The sequence below is a fragment of the Rhinolophus sinicus genome, linkage group LG03, assembly GCF_036562045.2.
Source record: "Rhinolophus sinicus isolate RSC01 linkage group LG03, ASM3656204v1, whole genome shotgun sequence".
Taxonomy (NCBI): domain Eukaryota; kingdom Metazoa; phylum Chordata; class Mammalia; order Chiroptera; family Rhinolophidae; genus Rhinolophus; species Rhinolophus sinicus.
The window spans coordinates 156,516,808-156,538,090 of NC_133753.1; the positions used below are offsets into that span (position 1 = coordinate 156,516,808).

The 21,283-nt window shown below is 41.4% G+C and overlaps 1 long non-coding RNA gene across 4 annotated transcripts in view; it reads right to left on the minus strand.

Moving 5' to 3' along the window:
- Positions 1–1,106: 1,106 nt before the first annotated feature.
- LOC141570700 (uncharacterized) overlaps positions 1,107–21,283 on the minus strand; it is a 61,202-nt gene continuing 41,025 nt past the window's right edge. For 3 of the 4 annotated variants that reach the window (XR_012495114.1, XR_012495113.1, XR_012495115.1), the window contains 3 exons: positions 4,410–4,544; positions 1,701–1,813; positions 1,107–1,590 (listed from right to left, as the gene is read on the minus strand). This is a non-coding gene — a long non-coding RNA (uncharacterized LOC141570700). The remainder of the gene's footprint in view (positions 1,591–1,700; positions 1,814–4,409; positions 4,545–21,283) is intronic. The other variant, XR_012495116.1, reaches the window with a different exon arrangement.

Consider the following 21,283-nt stretch of genomic DNA (forward strand, 5'->3'; position numbering starts at 1 on the left):
AGGGTCTCTGACTCTTTCTGCCCCTTTGAGTTACATTAAGAAACAGGTCTTCTTGTGTCCTCTCAGCTTGATGGGTGACTTACCCCAGGGGATTGGGGGTGGGGAGTCAAGGAATTCATTCTGCACCTAAATACCTCTGATTTTACAGAAGCCTGCCTTGATTGTTCCAAGAAACCAAACATCCATGAACATAGGTGTGCCCTGAAAGCCTCACCTCTCCCAAGGACGTGCAGCAGGCAACCTCTTCATGAAGACCTGCGTTTTCATCTTCAGGGCTCTGCTCTGTCCTCCTTATGCCCCAGTTTTCCCTTTGCAGCCTGTGGACTGGCACCAACCCAATGGAGAAAACTTGGGTCTTTTCTCCTACAGGAAGTCCAGTATGTGTCTGTAATGATTCTAGTGGGGCTTTGGTCAACTGTCCAGAAAGCCAATAACAGGCTCTGGAGGTAGACAGACAAGCTGGCATCTGAGGGCCAAACGGAGTTGTGCAGTGATTCCTTAATGAATTTGTTGAAGGGGGTAGATGAAATACAGGGCAAAGTCCAAGAAGACACAGGAGGAGAGCTGGGGAAAGAGAGCAGATGTTGTAAAAGATACTCTTTCATGTTTCCTGTGCACTAGAAATCTGCAGATGTATGTTGGCAGGGCTACAGTCAGAGAACAGAGGGAGGCTGGAGTTTACACATCTGGAAATCATTTGGCAGGGGGCAGAGTTCAAACGCTTTTTGCTTCAGCTGCTTTCAGACATACCTTGCCTTGCAGGCTGTTGCTGAGTGAGGGGCCAGCCATTCAGAGTCTCTCTGGCCCCACTACGGTAGAAGCTCTACCTAAGTGGTGGGTGTTCGTCTGCATCAGTTCAGTCACGTGGAAAAGTTTAAATAATTATGAAAAGACAGAAAGGGACAGGGAAAAGAGAGAAGCAAAGAGGAGAATGTGCCACAACTGAGAGAAGCCTGGCTGCAAATCAAGAAACAAAATGTACTTGGACCAAATCCAGTGCATGAGTTAACTCGAGAGCAAAGAACACCATTCAGGGAAGGGAGAAAAAAAAAAAAAAAAAGGAGGGGGCAGGGAAGCCCTTCTCTGTACATAGTAACACCCAGGGATCACGCTCACACCACATTTACTTTTCTCAGAAATCCTTGTACATTTTGCCTTCACTGAATTCAGGAATGTAGAGGGCTTTCTCGATCCAAAGGGAATTATTCCCTGTGGAAGGATTTATGGGGTTCTGCAGAGAGAGAGAGCAGGGTCTCTGAGGGCCTGGTCATCACCCGACTGACCCACAGCCTCCTTCTGCCACCGTGGGATGCAGTCCTCCCGCCCAGAATGGGGCAAGGTCACCTTGGATGTTTAATTTCCTTCAAAGGAGAAACACATCTTTGGGGTGAAATTGTGTCCCGGCTCAAAGTTCCTGCCATTCACAACTGTGCAGACCATATTGGTCGCAGCTGCTGTCGGCTTAGCTGGGGATTTCATGTACTTGTGTGCAGTGAGGGGAGCTTGCGAGGAGCGGTAATGAGTGAAAGGTGCTGGGGCACACCCTGGTGGGTTGATACGATCCAGGACCTCAGAAGGATCAGAGTTCACCTGGGGAGAGACGAGGAACAAAATACAACCAAATATAATAAGTACCATGTGTGAAATAAAACACATTCAGCTGGATCTCCTCGTAGCCCCCACCCCTAAGACCTGCTTACCTTCCTGTTCCCTCTCACTTGATGAATGTTTCTGCCATCCCCGAAGTTGCCCAAGCCAGGAACGTTCATTTCTTCCCCTCCATCGGCTTACATATCCAATTCGGCCACAGGTCCTGTTGGTGTCAGGCCCTCAGCCTCTCTTGAATGTGTCCATCCCCCATCCCACCTGTCATGCAGGGTCTCAGCTCCCCGCACAAGAAAGCAGGATATGGCAGAAATGGAAACATTGTGCTGCCAACACCCACATGCTTAAAAGCAGGGGAACGGCAGCAATGGACTGGGCCCTGGTGGGTCAAAAGCCCCCACTGTTGGTGGTTGGGCCTGATAACCCCATGGGGGCTCATCTGACCCATGATTTGCAAGAGACGCCAGGGGTGGTGGCCGAGTGACCACTGCAAGTGACTGTGGTATACGGAGGTCCTGATGCCAGGACGATTTTGCAGGGAACCTATGTGCTCTCGCCTATTATGAGGTCCCCTGTTCTGCTACATGTTGAAACTACACAAGGGACCTCAAGCACTGCCATAAAGGTCTGGTACCACAAACGGGGAAAGGTGCCAGTGGCAGCGACCCTCCTTTCCCAGGACAAAAAGCTAGCATGTATCCTCCCAGCTGGAAGGAATTTGCTATTGTTGGTTCCTATGACGACTACCTTTCTGCTTGTAGGTGCCTATAGGCTGATATGACACAGGGCCCCTCGCGTAAAATGCTTGTCGCGTAGATTGTGAGGCGAGACCCTGGAGGGGTGAAGTGCGGGGACAGATTCCCAGAGAGCAGTTTCCAGGCTCTCAGCCTCACATGGAAAGGTGCTGGCTCAGGTAGTAGATGGCCATCAGCTGTGACTAGCTGGCCATCAGCTATAACCAGTTAGTCATAAGCCACTAATGTAACTGCCATGGCTATGCTGGGGGGGTGGGTTGGTTGGCAGAGAAGTGGATGGTGGATTGCGGATCATGTGGATCCTATTTCCTGTGTCTTGACCAGCTGCCAGCGATAATATAGCGGTATGACTCCCCTGTCTATGGCTCTGTTGGTGTTCCTGTTTGGCCTCACCATATCCTGCGTTCTTGGGCAGGGAGCGGAACCAGAGACTCGGTATGACACCACCCCCTCAGCATCTCTCCCATGCATCACCGTGGCTGCCTCTAAATTGGCCTTGTTCCCTGAATCCATTCTCTGAGTTATCTTTCTGAAATATAAATCTGAGCACTTCACTTCTCTAAATGGTTCAATGGCTCTCCATAGCTTTCAGGATAAAGCTCAGCCTCCTGAGCATGACATACAATATTTTCATGACCTGGTTTTTGTCTTCCTTCTAAATCTCATCTTCCCTAGTGTGCTGGTAAATGTTTAACAACTACATCTCCAGATGTACCATATGTTATCTTATACCACACACTCCCCCTCAAACAACAATGAGCTTCTTCACACTTCCTGGTCACACCCTAATCTCGCCCTCACCTGGGCCTCTGCATATCTTTGTCTCTCTACCCAGAAAGAGCTTCTTTCTGTCTCCATCATACCTAGTAGTCCTTCGAGACACAGCTCCTCCAAGAAGTCACCCCATAGCGAACATAATGAACCGTAGCCACCAAAACGCTGCTTTGTAATTGCGTGCTAAGTCCTGCTGCTCTACCCAAGCACCACAGAGAACACGTATTATTTTTATCTTTGTTTGCACACTGCCTTATATGTTTCCTGGCACATAGTAGATATTCAGTAATCACTGAATTAAAAAACACAAACAGAGCTGGTTTTTAATTTACTACCGTCTTGTTAAAAGATTCAAGGTTGTGAATAAGTGCCATAGGCCTTCCACACCGAGCTCTGGGAAGTAGAGAGGTCAGATTAGGCATCTTTCAGTTGCCAGACTTAGCACATTAAAGTACAGGATGCCCAGTTAAATTTGAATTTTAGATAAACAATGAATATTTTTTAGTATAATTATGTCCCATGCAATATTCGAGACATACAGTAAAAAAAAAAAAAAAAAAAGTATTTGTTTACCTAAAATTCATATTTAACTGGGCATCCTGTGTTTTATCTGGCAAGCCTATCTTTGAGGAGGCTGCATTTGAACAAGAACTTGGTGGATGAATCAGATTTAGAAAGTGCAAAGAGAAGGGGGTCTGGGTCTTGTCATCAGAAGCTGGTGGGAGGGGTGATAAGAGCACAGAGAATGGAAACCTGCAAGGAACTCTCAGGTTGGTCAGGTTAGAGCATGAGGTCTGTGCCCACAGAGGATGAGAGGCTGAAAAGGAATAAAATATGAAATTGAAACTGAGGTCACCAGTGAAGAGACCATTGCAATTGTTTAGACATTTGTTCAGAGTTCATAGGTCCTGCTCTGGCCTAGAGGCCATTGGAAAACATGAATAAAAGAAAGGGCAGATTTCTAAACATGTGGGGAGTGAAAGGGGCGGGGGGGGAGGGTTCTAAGGAATCCTCCAAGATTTAAGACTCAAGAGGAAGAGCCAGATTGGAAGGAGCAGCCAGAGAGGATGTGCTTCATTTAGGCAAAATGACTTTGATGTGAAAGTAGGACACCCAAGGAGAAATGTACAGCCAAGTTGGAGACGAGGTGCCAGAGCCTCAGGCTGACAGTGACTGACTGGGGAGTGTCCCTACATATGTAACTGCAGGGGTTTGCAGGGCCCTCTGTCACTTACATGCTCTACATATGTGGCAAAGGAATGGGACTACACTTACCAATATCCTGCACGGTGAAGCAGAATCCTAACGTGCTGACGTGTTCAACTCCTCCTCCTCCTTTCAGAGTTCCTCAAGAGTCCACTGGGAAGAAGTCACACTCTTGCCTCCCTGGGGAATAATGGACGCAGGTCCCTTTAAGACAGTTGTAAGATGGAAAAGAGCATTTTTCTAGGAAGTCACCTCAATGTATTGTAAAATGCAAATTTAGTGTAGTGCAAATCGGTGCCTGAATGGAGCAAATTGCTTATCTACATGAAATTGGCAGAAGCACAGACTGTGGAAATAATAGGTATGAAAGGGCTTTGAAAATTATAATACACTATACAAATCTAAGAATATTACTATTCACACAAACTGAATGTCTATAACTGAAAATAATCACCTAGACAGCCACAATTATACCAGACATCCGGATAGTTCAAGACAAATTCAGCTGTCTCCCTGACACTCCCTATGCTCCTCTTGTCTTTCTTTTACATAACACTTACCACCATCTAGCATACTCTATACATAATACCTTATTTTCTGTTTTTCTTAACTACCCACAAGAATAAAGGAGCTTTGAGGGCAAGAATTTATGTCTGTTTTGTTCATGGCCATACCTCTCCATGCCCCAGGCAATGCTTATTTCCGATTGAGTGAATTAACTTTAGTTTTCAAAGTATTTAAAAACTGAGCTTGCATGGATATATCTTGGTCACTAAGCAGAGTCCTGAAAGATAAATCTGGAAGAAGTCTCCAAATCACAGCGTCTATTGTCCTATATCTGGGCATCAAACTGTCATGCCGGCCTATTAGGAGACACTGTCCATGTGAACAATGTGAGTGTCCTCACGAGACAGCTGTAGGCCAATGCCAAAGTCCTTCCTGGTGGAGGACACGCTAGGCATCTCAGGTGACTCATGAGAGTTAACTTCCCTCCCTCAGTGTGGGCCTTGCTAAGCTTGGCCGCGGTACTTCCTGTCATACCCAAGAGGCCTCCGAGTCTCACCCCAGCCTCGCTGAGAACTGACTCAACAAAGCCACCGTGTGCACTGTATGCCCTGTGCTTTGCCCATCCTCCTGGGAGATAGTGTTTGTTTCAAATGCCAAAGAAGAGCCACATCTGAATTCAGATTCCAGAGCTCAACATGTCTATTTGTGCCAGTGGTTCTTTTTGCGCACTTCCTTCCCCTGTTGCTGTAGTGATCCTAACTGCCTGAGAGTGCTGACGGGGCACCGCCTTGCCCATGCTGTTCTGCAGAGCAAATGGAAGAAAAAGGATTCCTGCTCAGCTTCCCAGCATGAACTGGCATCCCTAATGCAGACACACACACACACACACACACACACACACACACACACACACACACAATACGCTGCAGCTGAAGTTCAGATGAGCCTTGAAAGACATCCAGCTGCACACTCAGCCCAGCTGGTATGTATCCTGGTTAAATAACGGAACAGAATGGCAAGTCTTGGAGAATCCAATCCAAAAGGCTGTCTTGTCTGAGAGTGTTTGGCCTCCCTGGGAGGCAGGAGGCTAGGGAGAAAAAGGCTCAATGGTAGGATGTTAAGGACAATGACGGAGTCATAACTAAGGGGACCCTACTAAATATCTGACTTCTTCGAGTCTGGTTACAAGGAGCTGGATGGAAATTAGCAATGGCATGTGGGCCACAAGACCCACAGGGAGCAAACTGGGGAACTGAGGAAGTCGGGTGTGGTGGTACCTGAATTCCCAACAGGTCACTCTGATAAGAAACCTCATTCTGCTCTCACCAGGCCCTCCATCTACTACTCTGCCTCCTCTATTCTCCTGTGTGTCAATCACCCGGCCACCCAAAAAGAGGCCAGAGATGAGGCTCCCTGCTGTCTCCTTCTGACTTGGGGAACTGCCTCCTACAAGCCTTTCCCTTCCTCCGTAAGGCCATCCAGCTCCACAGAGTCTATCAACCCTTTCTCTTTTCCATTCTTGTCCTCAGTTGATTCATTGCACTATTCCTTTGGCCTCCTAATTACTGCCAGACGTGAAGCTGATGGGTCGGACTTTAGAGACACTATTACTGCCAAATCCTCTTCCCTTCATTGTCTGGAAGCCTGTCTCTATTTAAGCCCTAATCCTTTTTGCCATTTTTGACCTAGTTCCCATTATTTTATATTTTTCCATATTAAGTTAAATAAGCCACTTGTCAGCCTGCATATATCTTATTGGATCCAGCTCTTCTTTTGTGACTCAAATGAATGCCTGGTGGAAAACAATTCCACTGGCCAGCTCCAGAGATTTATCCATTTTCTTAACTTACAGCATGAAAGACTAGGCAAAGAGGTGCTGTAACTCATTACCACTCTACTCCCTGCAGGCTTCAGACGGGTCAGTGTGTTTAAATATATAAAAAATATGAAACAAGTGTGGATAAAGCACTCCTTACAGCCGTAAAATCTACCCATTCCTGAATGAAAAATTGATAGCAGTTGATGAGTGCATTTCACAAATAAGGAAGAGGAAGAGGTAATTGATCAAGAGGAGAAAAGGAGTGAGGAATCAAGAGTTTGACAATAATTAGGCACTCATCTAAGGCATAATTAATTCTCCCGCTTCACCTTAAGCCCCAGATAACCATATGCATACCTGAACAAAAGCCTAAGAGGCACCATTTTGGAAAATATTATTTCTTGAAACATGCATGGTACGACCACAGGTCTAAACAAAGAGATCTTCAGTGATAAATAACCCACAGACTGGTCCTCTGTCCCTTTCTGGGCATATTTCAGAAGAAATAACTTGCACTGGTGTTTGTACCACAAACCCTTTGCACCAAACCAAACTTTCAGAGGCCCTGACTATTGTTTTAATGTGCCCTATCTTACTTATTCATCAGTCGGGGAAACATTAGTACTACTTAGGGGTTTTTCCGGTACTATTCTAAGCCTATTTTTCTTCTTCCAAATCAAGTAGTTTCGCAGCTGACCAACTGAAACTGTACAGGATGTGGGACCCTCGGGGATCACATCCAGAAATAGTAACATCAAGGTAGTTTTATAATCCCAGCAAGGAGTGATAACTACCTTGCCCTGGCTGGTGGCAACCTGCATTGTGCAATCCAGAGATAACTCTGGGGCAGGTGAGAAATACGAAATAAAATCTAGTGCAGTATGGGGAATATAGTCAAAAACTTTGTAAAACTGTATGGTGTCAGATGGGTGCTGGACTTGACAGGGGGGAATCAGGTCATAATTGTACGAATGCCTGGCCACTGTGTTGACAGCTGAGACTAATATAGTATTGAATGTCAACTACCATTAACATACATATATGTATGTATGTATGTATGTATAGTCACAGGATGTGATGTACAGCATAGAAAATACAATCAATGCTATTGTAATACTTATGTGCAACGTCAGAGGGGTAATAGACTTGTTGGGGTTATCACTTTGTGAAGGGTGTAAATGTCTAATCATTATGCTGTTTTGTACACCTGAAACTGGAAATAAATAAATAGATAAATAGATAAATAAATAAATAAAATAGGAAGTTATGTAAATTATGTTAAATAATTATTGTTTGGGAAAAAAAGAAAGAAAACTATTGGTTTTGACCCTCTAAGAGGAGCTGCTGCTTATCCAATCCTCATAGAATTATAGTTAATCTATTCTGTTTTATTTATTTCTGAGCATTTTTTGTTATTGATAAATATCAACAGTAAAAAGATAACAGAAATACCTGTGACAAAAATATGCTATACATTTTCTACGCATACTTTACCACGACCATCTATTCAGTAGCTGTTTTTATGATGGACATTTTATAGGTGGACATTTTATAGTTGGCTAACCAGTATCAAACATTTGGTAGAGGCACACAGGCCCATCCGAGCCCAGCGCCTATGATCTTAGGTACAGTGCTCTAAAGTATGTTTATGATAAAGGCGGTTTTTTATTAGACATATATTAAGGAGAGCAAAACCAATTATAACCACACTCTCTCAGATACAATGTAAGAAAACTTCAATAAGCATACATTGTGCATACACCCACAATTTCACACACACAAAACAGCGTTGGAAATAATGCCTAACATACCGTTATATAAGCTTCGTATTTTCATTTGAAATACATTTTGGCAGTCTTTTATACCAAAAAAATACACTTCTACCACATCATATTTAATGACTGTTTTCCATTGTTATCCCTGCACCATAATGTACGCGCAGTCCTCTCTTTGGACATTTTACAGAGTGCTGTGATAAATGTCCTAATAGCTGACTTCATATACACATGTAAGATAAATTCCTTGAAACAAAATATAAGTTTTTCACATATTGCCAAATTACCTTGGGGAGTGTGAATTGTCATTCCCATCAGCAATGTATTAAAAAGCATCCTTTGTCCCACAGCATTACCTACATTGGGTATTAGCGTTTTATCATCTTTGCCAATTGAAAAGGGGAAATAATAAGACCTCATGAATGTTTTACTTGCTCTTCCCTAATTAGCACTGGGAGTAGAACATTTTTCATGTTTTTTGGTACTTGTATTAGGTCTTTTGTGAACTCTGCTCATGTCATGGCTCATTTTTCTTTCAGGGCTCATTATATAGTAACCACATGCCAAAATGTGTTGAATATATGTCTCCCAATTTTTTCATTTGTTTTTAAGTTTTAGATTTTTTAATTGCAGAGAATTTAAAACATTCTTTTCTTTTTTGATTTCTGTCATTGACATTATCATCAAAAAAAGAATCTCTCCCTACTTGAAGTTTATAAAAATACTTAAATTTTCTTCTTGCACCTCAAAGCAATTTTTACATTTAATATTTAATTAATCTAGCAGTTTTTGGTGTAAGATGTACTTTGTTTCTTACAATTTATTAAATCAAATGTCCCAACACTATTTACTAAATAATCTATAAATTCATGTCATTTGTAATTATATATTTATTTTCTACTAAAATTTTATATATACTTATGTTCACTTCTAAAATTATTGCTCTATTTCATATACTATTCTCCTGATTCCTACACCACTATTATCTCTTAGTTATTACAGCTTTAAAAGCCATATTAATGTCTTAGAGGGCAATTTTCCCTTCATTATCACCAACCGCTTATTCATTCAAACGCATTTAAGAATTATTCTGTCCGTCTCCCTCCCCCCCAAAAAAATGGTATTATTGTTAGAACTGTGTTACACAATTAGAATAATTTGGAATGAATTGATAGCCTTACAATTGGAGTTAATTGTTCCTTTTAGGAACAAGCCTACTTATTCAAGTTTTCTCTGCTTTTTCTCAATAAGCACATACTGTCTTCATATATCTTATAATATCTGCTATTATATAAATAAAATAATCTTCTCTGTGTTACATTTTACAACTGGCTATTGTGAAGCTTAGATTTACACAACTGGAATCAAAGTTGTCCTCATTCTTAGAAGGGTAAATTTGATGTCCAAAGATATTAATTGTCATTCAAAAGCCACCCATTTCACTTGTGACACAACTTAGTATATAGAGGCACCAGCTGGCCCTGACTGTCTCCAGGATGCATCCCTAAATAGTTCACATCTTCCCATGTCCACCACCCTGGTCGAGGTACCAGCAACTTTTGCCTGGGCTATTATTGTTACAGCTTTTTAACTGGTCCTCCTGACTTCACACTTCTTCCTTTAATCCATTGTTTGCATTTCAAAAATTAATAAATTATAATACTCACTCCCCTGATTAAAACCATCCAGGGTCGTCTTAAACCCAAATGTCCTACTCTGGTCCATACAGCTCTACATGATCTGGCTCCCGGGAACCTTTCCAACCATGTCTCCTACCTGCTCTCTCTTCTCAGTGGACTCCACCAGCCTTGCCTTCTTTCAGCTCTGCACATAAGCGTTTCCTGCTCAGGGCCTCTGCAAGCTCTTCCTCTCCCTGGGAGCTATTTTCTGGATGGCTGCTCCTTCTAATCATTCAAAGCTCTCTGGGGTTAAGTGTCACCTGCTCAACAAGGTCCTCTCTGAATATCCCATTTAAAGTAGATCCTGTCATTCTCTGATCACATCCTCCTGTTTTATTTTTATAAAAACATTTATCACAAAGTTTTAATTTATTTGTGCATGGTGTATCATTTCTCATCAACCTATCTCCCCCTATCTCCACGTTGAAAGCAAGGTCTCAGGATAGTCAGAATTTCTGTCTTAAACACTATTGAATAACCAGGGAGTAGATGAATACATCACACAGAGCAGATGCTCAATAAAAATCTGTGGAATGAATGACTAAATGAATGAACTCAGGTCTTCTGAGGTGTGGTGAGCATTGTTTGGTGCAAGCAGCACACATTTTACAATCAGACACACCTATGTTTGCATCTCAGTCTCTGTCCTTATTTAATTTGAGTCCTTGGAGAAAACACTTAAAGTCTTGGAATATTGCTTTCTTTCATCGTAAAATGGGGTGATTAGTAACTGCCTCATAGGATTGGTTTGAGAATTATATGAGGAAACGTGTATAAAACACTAGCATAATTCCTGGTATACAGTAGGTACTCAATATATGTTAGTTATTTGCTCATTCCTAACCTATTTTCACTCACCAACTAACATCTTTACCTGTGTTGCAACTGGGGAGCTATAGAATTTAGTGCCCAAAGAGATTCAATATTAAATTAAATGAGACTTTCAAATTAGGAAGTGCTATCATCTGGAAAGACTCTTTGTTGCCATTTGTTTTCTGAAATTCAGAAGGACTGGACATTTCAGCAAATTATTTTCTACCCTAAATTGGAAAACAAGAGTCAAAGACAAGGACAGTTGAACAAGTCAACAACAAAAAATTTCATTTTGCTACAAATCAATACAATTTGGGTGTCTAATCTCAATGCCACATCAGGGGAAAATACTCACTGCTCAAACGTCACATAGAACATTGGAATTATAAAACAGGGCATTAAACATAATCCCCAGAAGAGGATCCAAAATTCATAGAAATTAATGATGGTTACCTAGAGCAATTCTCCTGAGTTTCCCTGAGCCTCCAACATCAGGGGAGTACATAAATTATATAAGGTTATAAAGTCTGACAGAGTAGAAGTGGTTCATTCTGGAAAAGGAAACACATTCTTTGACCTTGACTATCAAAACACCACAATTGATTTTTGTACACTTTTCTTCAGCTTTTACAATTGAGAAGCCGGTTCAATTTGTTTCTCTTTTATCTACATTTTTGTAGTTTAAGGCCATGGATACAAATTTCCTAAATCTTAGGAAGGGTAGGCAGGTCACTGAAAAGACCAACAATCTCCAAATCATGACCCGCCTTACTTAGGAGAAGGCTCACTGTACTTGAAATACTACCTGGAAAATTGTGGGCACAAAAGTACAGGTTATCTCCTATTACGCAGATGTTATATGAGCCTGTTTTTTTGTTTGTTTGTTTTTAGTTTTAACATGCAGCATATGTTTTCCCAAGAGGTATTAGAGAAGATCCAGCCAGCACAGACGGCAGTCTCAGCCAAGCGTGGGGACTGAGCGTGCACATTCCAGAGATTACGGTGGGGTTTGAATTCCTGTTCCACATCTTACTAACTGGATGACTTCAGGAAAGTTACTTTACCCTTCTGGGCCTCAGCCTTCTTGTCTATGAAATGGAATGATAATAGTAGCACCTACTGTATTTCCCCGAAAATAAGACCTAACCAGAAAATAAGCCCTAGCATGATTTTTCAGGCTGACATCCCCTGAACATAAGCCCTAATGCATCTTTTGGAGCAAAAATTAATATAAGACCCGGTCTTATTTTCTGGGAAACACAGTACATTTTAGGGTTGTAATGAGGAGCCAATGACTTAGAATTTGTAAGAACTCAGTAAAGCTTATTAAAGCTTTTATGTTACTCAGTTATAGCTTAAGGGAAAATTTTAAATGTTTTTGCTCTGTGAACTTGTGTCCTCAGTGGGAAGGGAAGCGATGAATCCCCCTGCCTGCCCTTAGTGGGGTGATGGATAGGGACTCTATTCACCTTGCCCCACCTTGTCCCACAGGCTGGAAGAGATAAACATGAGTTATTCACCCACTTATATCACTGAAGAAAACTGACATAAGTGAAATGGGTAAAAAAATCCAATCTAACGTGCCTTAAAACTCAAAAGAGGATACAGAAATTGAACCCTGGTTCCTGGGTTTCTAGGCCCACCTACCACTTTCTTCAGGTGTCATTACAGATTGTGACCCATTCTCAGGGGTCAGATCCTAAAGATGAGTTTCTGTTGCTCATCAAATACAGAATATCTAAGTCTCCACCTTCAGAGGGCTCCCACAGCGTCCAAAGAAGTGAAATGAGACTGAGCCATTCTAAGGCTCCCGCAGAGTACAAAGCCTCGGCAGGGAAAACAACACTGTAAACCCTGCAGAGTGTCCTCGTAACTGTGCCCTGCTCTTCTCCGTCGCTGCCTGGCCGTGTCTTACCTCTGCCCCTGAGTCTCAGGTTATCCCTTTGAAATCTGAAATAACTTTCAGGACAGCCCCTGAGAGCAGCCCATATGCTGAGAGGAAATGTATTAATAAATGAAACTTCTGAATGGCCTTCCTTACCACTTGATGGAGGGGGTGAGGGTTAGAACTAAGGTTTGTGAGAGGGAGGAGAAATGGTAGCTGTGAACCTAACCTGGGTGCCCACCTAAGGGGGCTGTTCATGGAAACTCCAGATGAGCTTCCAGGTGGATCTTCTAGCACTCAGGACAGACTCTCTTAACTAGAGAATAAGTCTAGAAAGTGGGCACAAAGACAGTGTCAACTCATTCATCACAACTGTAATGATAAAGAGCCGTAATGACAATGGCAGAAGAAAGTAGAGAAAATAAAATGTTACAAGATGGAAAGGCAGTAAGGAAAACTACATAGTGGTCATTTTTCTTCAGAACACATCATTGAGAAAAATTGTCTTTAACCTCTGATAGTTTCCTGTGGCTAAACCACGGAAATCTAATTGAGAGACTCAGGTCCACAGAAATCTGCTGTCTGCTCTGGCTGCAGAATCATATTATTATAAGCATTTGAATCCATTACTGTAAGATACAAAGAATCATTGCTACAGCATCGTTATATAGACTGTATCCCCAAATGATGCTTTTTTTTTTTAAATTAAAGTTTATTGGGGTGAAAATTGTTAGTAAAGTTACATAGGATTCAGGTGTATGATTCTGTATTACATCATCTATATATCACATTGTGTGTATGCCACCCAGAGTCAATTCAAATGATGCTTTCCTAATCTTTGTTTACAACTCTTTCTCCCCATTATCTCCAGCAAACAAATGAAGGCGAAACCTCAGAGGGTAATGTATTCTGTTTGGTTCTGGGATTTTCCAAATGTACTTTGTATTTGCATTGTAGGGAGGACAGAGAATTGAGTGCCTATATAACAGACAGAAGGACAATGACTTCTGGGATAGAGCTGTAATATTACTGATGTTACAACACACTTTTTTATCTTTCACATTTTTTATCTTTAGGGTTAGTCGCAATATTGGAACCACAATGGCTTCTCACAATTATGTGCTTCTCTGCTCATGGTATCTGTCCATCGCACATTCTGAGACAGTATAAGTATCCTTCTGTTCCTTCACAAAATCTAGCTCCAACAGGATTTGCACAGAATAAACCCCAGCTAAGGGTGTGGGGGTGGGAGAATCTCAGTATAGTTTTGTATTTTATTTTCATTCCCTGGCTAGCGGCCGGTATGAACAACTTGACAAAGCCAGTGAGCTTTCAGAGGAGGGAGAAGCAGCTAAGTTGTAGCCCCAAATCTCCCTCCCTGCTCTCCGTTAGATTAACTTTATTTAGTATTGCCTTAAACCTACACCTCTTCTTCATCAGGAAAATCCCCAAGTCAAACATCACCTCCCCACTGTGGTCTGTCCTAGCTCTTCCAGGACAGACAGAACTGCCCTCACCTTCTCCTGCCCAAACAACCTCCTTTGCACAGAGCTTTTCTCACACTCATCGCTTCTCATGACAATGATCTCTCTGCAACTCTGCCTCCCTCACTTGGCGTTTGAAACCCTAGTGCACCAAGCTCAGTGCCTGGCTCTCAAGAAATGTTCTCTGAATAAATGAATGAACAAATTAATCAACCAAGGATCACAACTAAACTCTCAGGAAGCCTCAGGAACATGGGATGTTGATACCTGCGAGGAGTACCATTCTCTCATTAGGTATGTAGTTGCAGCTTCAGTCGCAAATAGAGAACGCAAATAGAGAACTCGCAAAGGAGCATGGTAATTAGAAGTAACCAGAATTGGTTCTATTAACTTAATCTTCTATGGCATACAGTTTACATAGCCTGTGGGGGTAAAATTTAAGAGCCATTATATTTTTAAAATCTATTTTCAAGTGTTGCTCAGCTCAAGGAAATAATAATGATGATAATAATAACGATATGATAATGAAACAACCAAGAAGGGGCAATACAGGTTAATTTACCATAAAGAGTATGAGTAGATGTTATGTTTGGTGATATCCTTGTTCTGGAATTGGGCAGTGGGTTCATGGGTGTTCATTATTCTATTAAAAATATTGAACCACACATGTTTTGAACTAAAGATTATGGTCAATGATCAATAAAATTCTGTGCAGCTAGGGGTTAAAAATGAACTAAAGAGAGCAAATCTTCCTCCCATGTGTAATTCTCAAACTATTATTATAATTATCTATCGCTGTATAACACTTCAACTTAAATAGCACTCAGTGTTCTATTGTACTTAATGATTTAGATGTTTGTCTAAGGTTTAATAAAATCCTTTGTTAGTATTGAAAATGGTAGATAGCTCTCAATATCCATAAGTGAACTGAACACATGATACGAGGCTGTAATTACAAGCAAATGTTCTGTTTTAGAAGACACTACAGACTTGTGAACGCTTTGAATCTACACAATAAACTATGTTAAAAGAAAGACAACAAAACAGCAGGGTTCTGCTATATTCAGGCACAAAGCTTAAAAGAAAGACTTGTGAAAACCCACTCAATCCTATTTTCCCCCATTTGTGAGCCATGTCCTCAGTTGTCATAAAAACTAATCCTGGTTCAAGTTCAATTCAGAGGACAGAATCGCATTAACCAAATGATGACCCTTGCACGAGGCTTAACTGTGTTTTCACTATTTTATGACCCAAATGTGTTACCAATGCTAGGATCACTGAGCATGCAGCCAGTAAGCACCCCATCTGAGCTGGATAAATAATCATTAGTGACGGTGACTGTGTTCCACAGTGTTCTGCCTCCTTCACTCAGGCGTCAGTAGGAAATCTGACCATAAACACTTCACTTTATGGCCTGCTTAGTACTCACCTACAGAGAGCAACACAATTAACAGTAATGAAATTAGATTTTAAGTTAGAGGGAGCATTCCACCCTGTGAGGCTATAATGGTGCCTGAAAAGGAATCAATTACCTCCAGATTGAGCGTTAATCCTGAACATGAGGATTTTTAATTACAAAGAAAATGCCATTTTGCTATACGTTATTGGAGGGACCTCACAATTGAAACCAGGCTATACGAGACTATTCCTTCTATTTCCTTTGCAGTTGTTCTAAAGGTGGGTCTGCTGGTGCAATCTGTCATGCACGGACCTCAGAGGGAAGTACAACGTGACAGAACATGGTTTAAGGCAGGGATGTCCAAACTTTTTTCAACATTTTTCACCAAGGGCCATATTCGGTAAAATACACAAACAGCTGGGTCACTCACTCGAGGTGAAGTACGTATTGCCTCACCTGGTTTATTTAAGTAAACTGAATATATTTTTGGAATTTGCTGCGGGCCAATGAAAAATGGATCTGGGCCGCAGTTGACCCGCGGACCGCAGTTTGGACACCCCTGGTTTAAGGAAAGGACCTTAGTGAGGACAGTGGAGGCTTGCACAGTTAGGCTCAACAAGAGTACAGGAGGCCGGGTCACATGTTGTCCCCATGGAGAGGTGGCCAGGGCATGCTGCTAGACAAGCTGTGTGGCTTATCCACCAGTAAAAGAACCCAAGCCCCTTTTCTCTATACCTTTGCTCAGGACATGCAGGAGAAAGTGGCTTTGTGATAGGAATTATAGACAGACTCTTGCTGTTAGGTGGGCCGGGTTTAGATGTCAGCTGTTTACTGGAGTTGTCGGGAAAGCCAGCCACACAGCATCCAGGGAGCTTGAGGCCCATATAAGATTGAGGGTTTCCCTGCTGGGGAGAAAAGCCACCCTTTGAAGATGAGCTTGGGCACAATATCTCCCCCTGGCAGAGGGAAGCTCCTGCACTAGCTGAATCACTGTCAAGGTGACCCAGAGAGGAAGCCTACAGTTGTTTGCAGGTATCTGTGCCTTGCATCACAATATGACCCATGAAAGTTTACAAAACACTGTGAAATAAAATCATGCTAATTTGGCCTTGTTACAATGATCCTGTTAGAGCTAATGTCAAATAGAGCATTCTGGATCTTATAAGAAAACATCCCTTGCCAGGTTTCTCTCTTATCTTAGAAAGAAACATACATATTTCTCTATAAAAAATTACAAATCCTTTGCTTCCTTTTATTTTGTAATCTATTACACTAAGAGCAATGTGAGGAAAACCAAAACTATGGTGTAGGCCACGTCTGTCATCAGAGCTCCTTGCCCGGTCACTGCGGTCTCTCTCCCCAGCTACAAGGCATGGGATTGCCTACCTGGGTCCCAGCTGCTAAGCTCCCAACCTAACGTCCTTTCACCAACAAGACATACCTGCTTCCTGTCCCATTCTCTCACAACAAATGGTGATTCAATATACAGATAAATTAACCCTATTAAACTTTTTCACAATCTAGTGTGCAGTGAAATGAGTGATGAGAATTCTAAGCACTCAGAGAGGATATTTTGTCAGGGAAGCCTTCCAAGTTCCTTACTTTCTGTCTGGGGTCCTTTTACACTTAGATTCAGCTTGGCTTGCTGCCAACCAGGAGGCTGGATTGTAGGCTGGATTGTAACAGCTGATGAGCCCTCCTGCAACCTACAGGAAGACCTTGGCTTAAGTTTGTATCAGCCTTTTGTCCTGATCTGTATCTTTCAGCTCTTCCATTTTATATTTTACCACTACCTTATTGCATGTATTATTGTTGCAGACCACTTTGTTCCCTTTATGGAATGAGATTTTGCATAAATAAATTAGTAATAAATGTATGATTTGCTTTCCTAATGGTTTTTTTTGTATGTGAATCTCAAAAATGGAGCCACAGTCCCAAGTTCTTATTGATGAGCTATTAAATAAATTCTTGGTTGGCTATGAATAATGCCAAAATAGTGTGCTGAAGTTGGAACCCCAAAATCTCAGTTTAATTCCTGACCCTGTATTTGGTTATTTTCTCTAAATTTTCCTTTTCCCTCTGTTGTTTCTCCATACAGGGGGAGGACTGGGCATCAAAAAAAGAGAAATGCGAAAAGTGTATTCCACAGGAAATCACCACTCTGCTATATTCTTGGCAACACTTTACTATCAAGGAAAACCTTCTTCTTAATAAAAAAGAAAATATCATATTTAATAGTGTATTAACTGATTAAATACCAAGATAAAGTATGACTCTTAAGTCTCCTTAATAAACCACCTGCCAGCCAATTCTCTAAACTTCTTTTATGAGACCTGTTCGTATTCCTTAAACTAAGTTTCCTAAAGTCTAAAACAGATTGCTTGACCTTGAGCCCAAATCAACAAAATTCTCCTAAGTATCTCCCCAAGCCCTCCGGGTGAGGGCCTGACAGCTGGATGTGGGCATGACAGGAAGTGCAGTGTGTACTGCATAACACATGCCAGGGAATGTCTACAGCCTGGGAGAATCAAGCAGGTACCTGTCTGTTTCCTGTGGTCTCCAAGAGCTGGGAACTAGACCAAGTCACACTATGTTTCAACTGCAGCAAATCGCTAGCAGAAGAGGCAAGTGGCAACAGTGCAATTGCAACAACAAGCAGGTGGTCCTTTTTCCACACCAAAGATGTTGTCCTGAAAATACAACTAGTCGGCTAGAATATAAACAACACACTTTTCTCATAAGCAAAGAAGTCTTGCAGCTGTCAGTTGATCCAAGTATGCCGACTCACACATGTCTCTACAGTCAGCATTTGAGACCTATTCATAATATATTTGAGTAAATGAGCAAAGGGACAACTAAATAAATGGCACTCCTGTCAATGTTTCAGAACCACGACAGGACAAAAATTAGAAACTTCAACATAAACCTCAGGTCTTCTGCTTCTGTAAGAATGATCCTGAGTTGCTCTCACTTTTATATTAATCAGCCTCCAGCGGGTTCAAGATTTGTCATCATAGAATGAGATTCCATTTTTTAATATCAAATTAGGAATTCAATCCCTTTGTGATACATCTCTCTGAGATCTACAATGATTTTTTCTTCTCAAATATTGTGTGACATTCAATTCTGATATCCACATAGGACACAAGGGATCTACTCTCATCGTTTTAAAATCATCAAAAAATACGAATATTTTAAATATGACTCTGATGAATTGTCCTAAATAAATCACTTAGATCCCCAATGTATGTTAAAATTTAATAGTCCACATATACAAAAGAGCTACATGTGTTAGAAATACCTGCTGCTCCAGAATAAGCTGGGGTGGATGGTCAAAGCCTACCTTCCCCATTACGCTCCCTCCACACACACCATCACCTGACCACATACAATCTTTCCCGCCACATAGCTTCCCAGATGGACATAGAAGAACCTCTGCTAAATATAGGTTAAACACTGCTACCCTAAATAGAATTCAATTAGAAAATCTAATAATGTAGATGTAGTTCTTTCAGACACTTCAAAAAAACAAAAAGCATTATTTTGTATATTGTTGTAGGCTCGGATTCTGCCAGCGTGTTGGGTATCTAGCATGTATCACCATCCTTGGAGTTACATATTCTCATTAACATAATTCTTCCCTAAGCAAAACCACTTGATATCTGTACAATGAATTGTATTTCCAGCTGGGTCAATGCTTCTGTGGCATGAACTGTCTGGGAGCTATCACAGCTACAGTACTCATGATTGACTTGGGCTGCTTTCCTCAGCTATGGCAAAAAATCTGGCGATTTTCCCTGGCTTCTTGCTTTATGGATGATAAAAAGATCTTATAATTATGCTAAAATAGAAGTTGATGAAAATTAGTTAAGAGAAGTCGAAAAAAGTGTGTGTGTGTGTGTGTGTGCGTGCGTGATGCTATATATAGAGAGCTCATCTGGTTGTGGAGGAAGCAGGCATTGGAACTGAGCAGGTCTGTTTTTTTTTCTCAAAGAGATCTACATTTTTTTTTAAAAACCCAGTTTCATCTCAATACAAATTGCAAGACAACCTAGACGTTTTCCCTTTCACTTCTTTGAATTTTTCTCCCTTGAATAGTTTCTAGACTCAATTCCTGATTCTGCCACACAGTGGCTTTGTGACAGCTGACAGGTTACTAAACTTCCCAGAGCCTCTCCGTGTGAATGCAGATATTAACGTCATCTGATTCAGAGAGTTGCTATGGAGATGTAATAAGGGAGCTTCAATGTAAAGTTTTGGGCACTTCTATTCACCAGCATCAGATCACTTTCCACTCCTGCCCTTTCTTCAAGTGTAAGATTATCTGGACCACTACATCAACACCCCACCTTCAATGTACAACATTTGCAAACTATCAGCTTTTCATTTCTGTCCTTCGGTAAATGGATACCCCAGGCACACACAGAATGCACAAACTGAAAACGTTCACTTTAAATAACAATGGTACTGCCATCAAGGACATCTCGTAGTAGGCAACATGTTTTAAAGTGAGGAATTATTTTCCAAGTATTAATTTACCAGCTTTCCACACGCCAAGTTCCCAAAGCAGTCCAGAACATCTGAGAACATGCAGGCTTCATGTTTCCCCTAATGGGGCACTATTTGTTTTCAAATAAACGCCCCTAGTGTGCAAGCTCTCTATGTAGAATGAAACTGGATTAAGGCATGGTCAACTTAACCCATGATTCTCGTGTCTACAATATCAGACTCCGAAGATTACAGGAAAGATCTGATTGGGATTAAACGTATTTAATATTCAATAAAAATATTTTAATATCTGAATTATAAGAGTATCAATCGTAAAACACCTCCCTCAAAAAACAACACATCCTATCACTGCTCCCTATAACATTTCCTTTTCTTAAAATGATTACATCTTCAATATAAAGACACACAAATAAGTATCACACACTCACACTCCACTTTTGTGATTCAAAGTATTATCTGTGTGAAAGGCTCTTTACTTTTGTGTTTCCCTTCTTTATTTGCAACCTTTTTTTCAGGACTTTAAAATGAGGTGTTTTAACAGCACCACCTTGTGGCAATGAGCCGTTTCAAATTCATCCCTCCGCCATTACTTGTCTTCCCCCACCTTTCTCGCTTCTTTTTGTGAGCTGTTTTTGCATTTGTACTCATTACTCATTCTTCAACATTAGTGTTACTGGAAAAGATAAGGATTTCATCAAAACAAAGAAGGCCACTTTAAAAACTAACAAAAAAGCTATAATGTGAGCCCCAGAGCAGAACCCGTACACTTAAGAATATGCCATTCTTTAGGGGAAGGAAGTGTAGCTGAAAATGAACCCGAGATTTATTAAGAAGAAGCAAAAGGAGGAGAGGTAAGAATTCCAAAGGGAGCTTTAAAGGGAAAACTAACCTGATGTAAAGCATTTTGGCTCGAGTTTTCCCCTTACCTCGCCCACATTTTCTGCTCTGTTGCCAGTGTGAGAAACAGCCAGCTCTGAACAGCAAGTAAATGCTTCCCAGCCACAAACAATGGAATATTAAAGCCATTGGAATTCTTCTCACAGCAGCTAGAACCATAGCCAGGTGCTAACAGA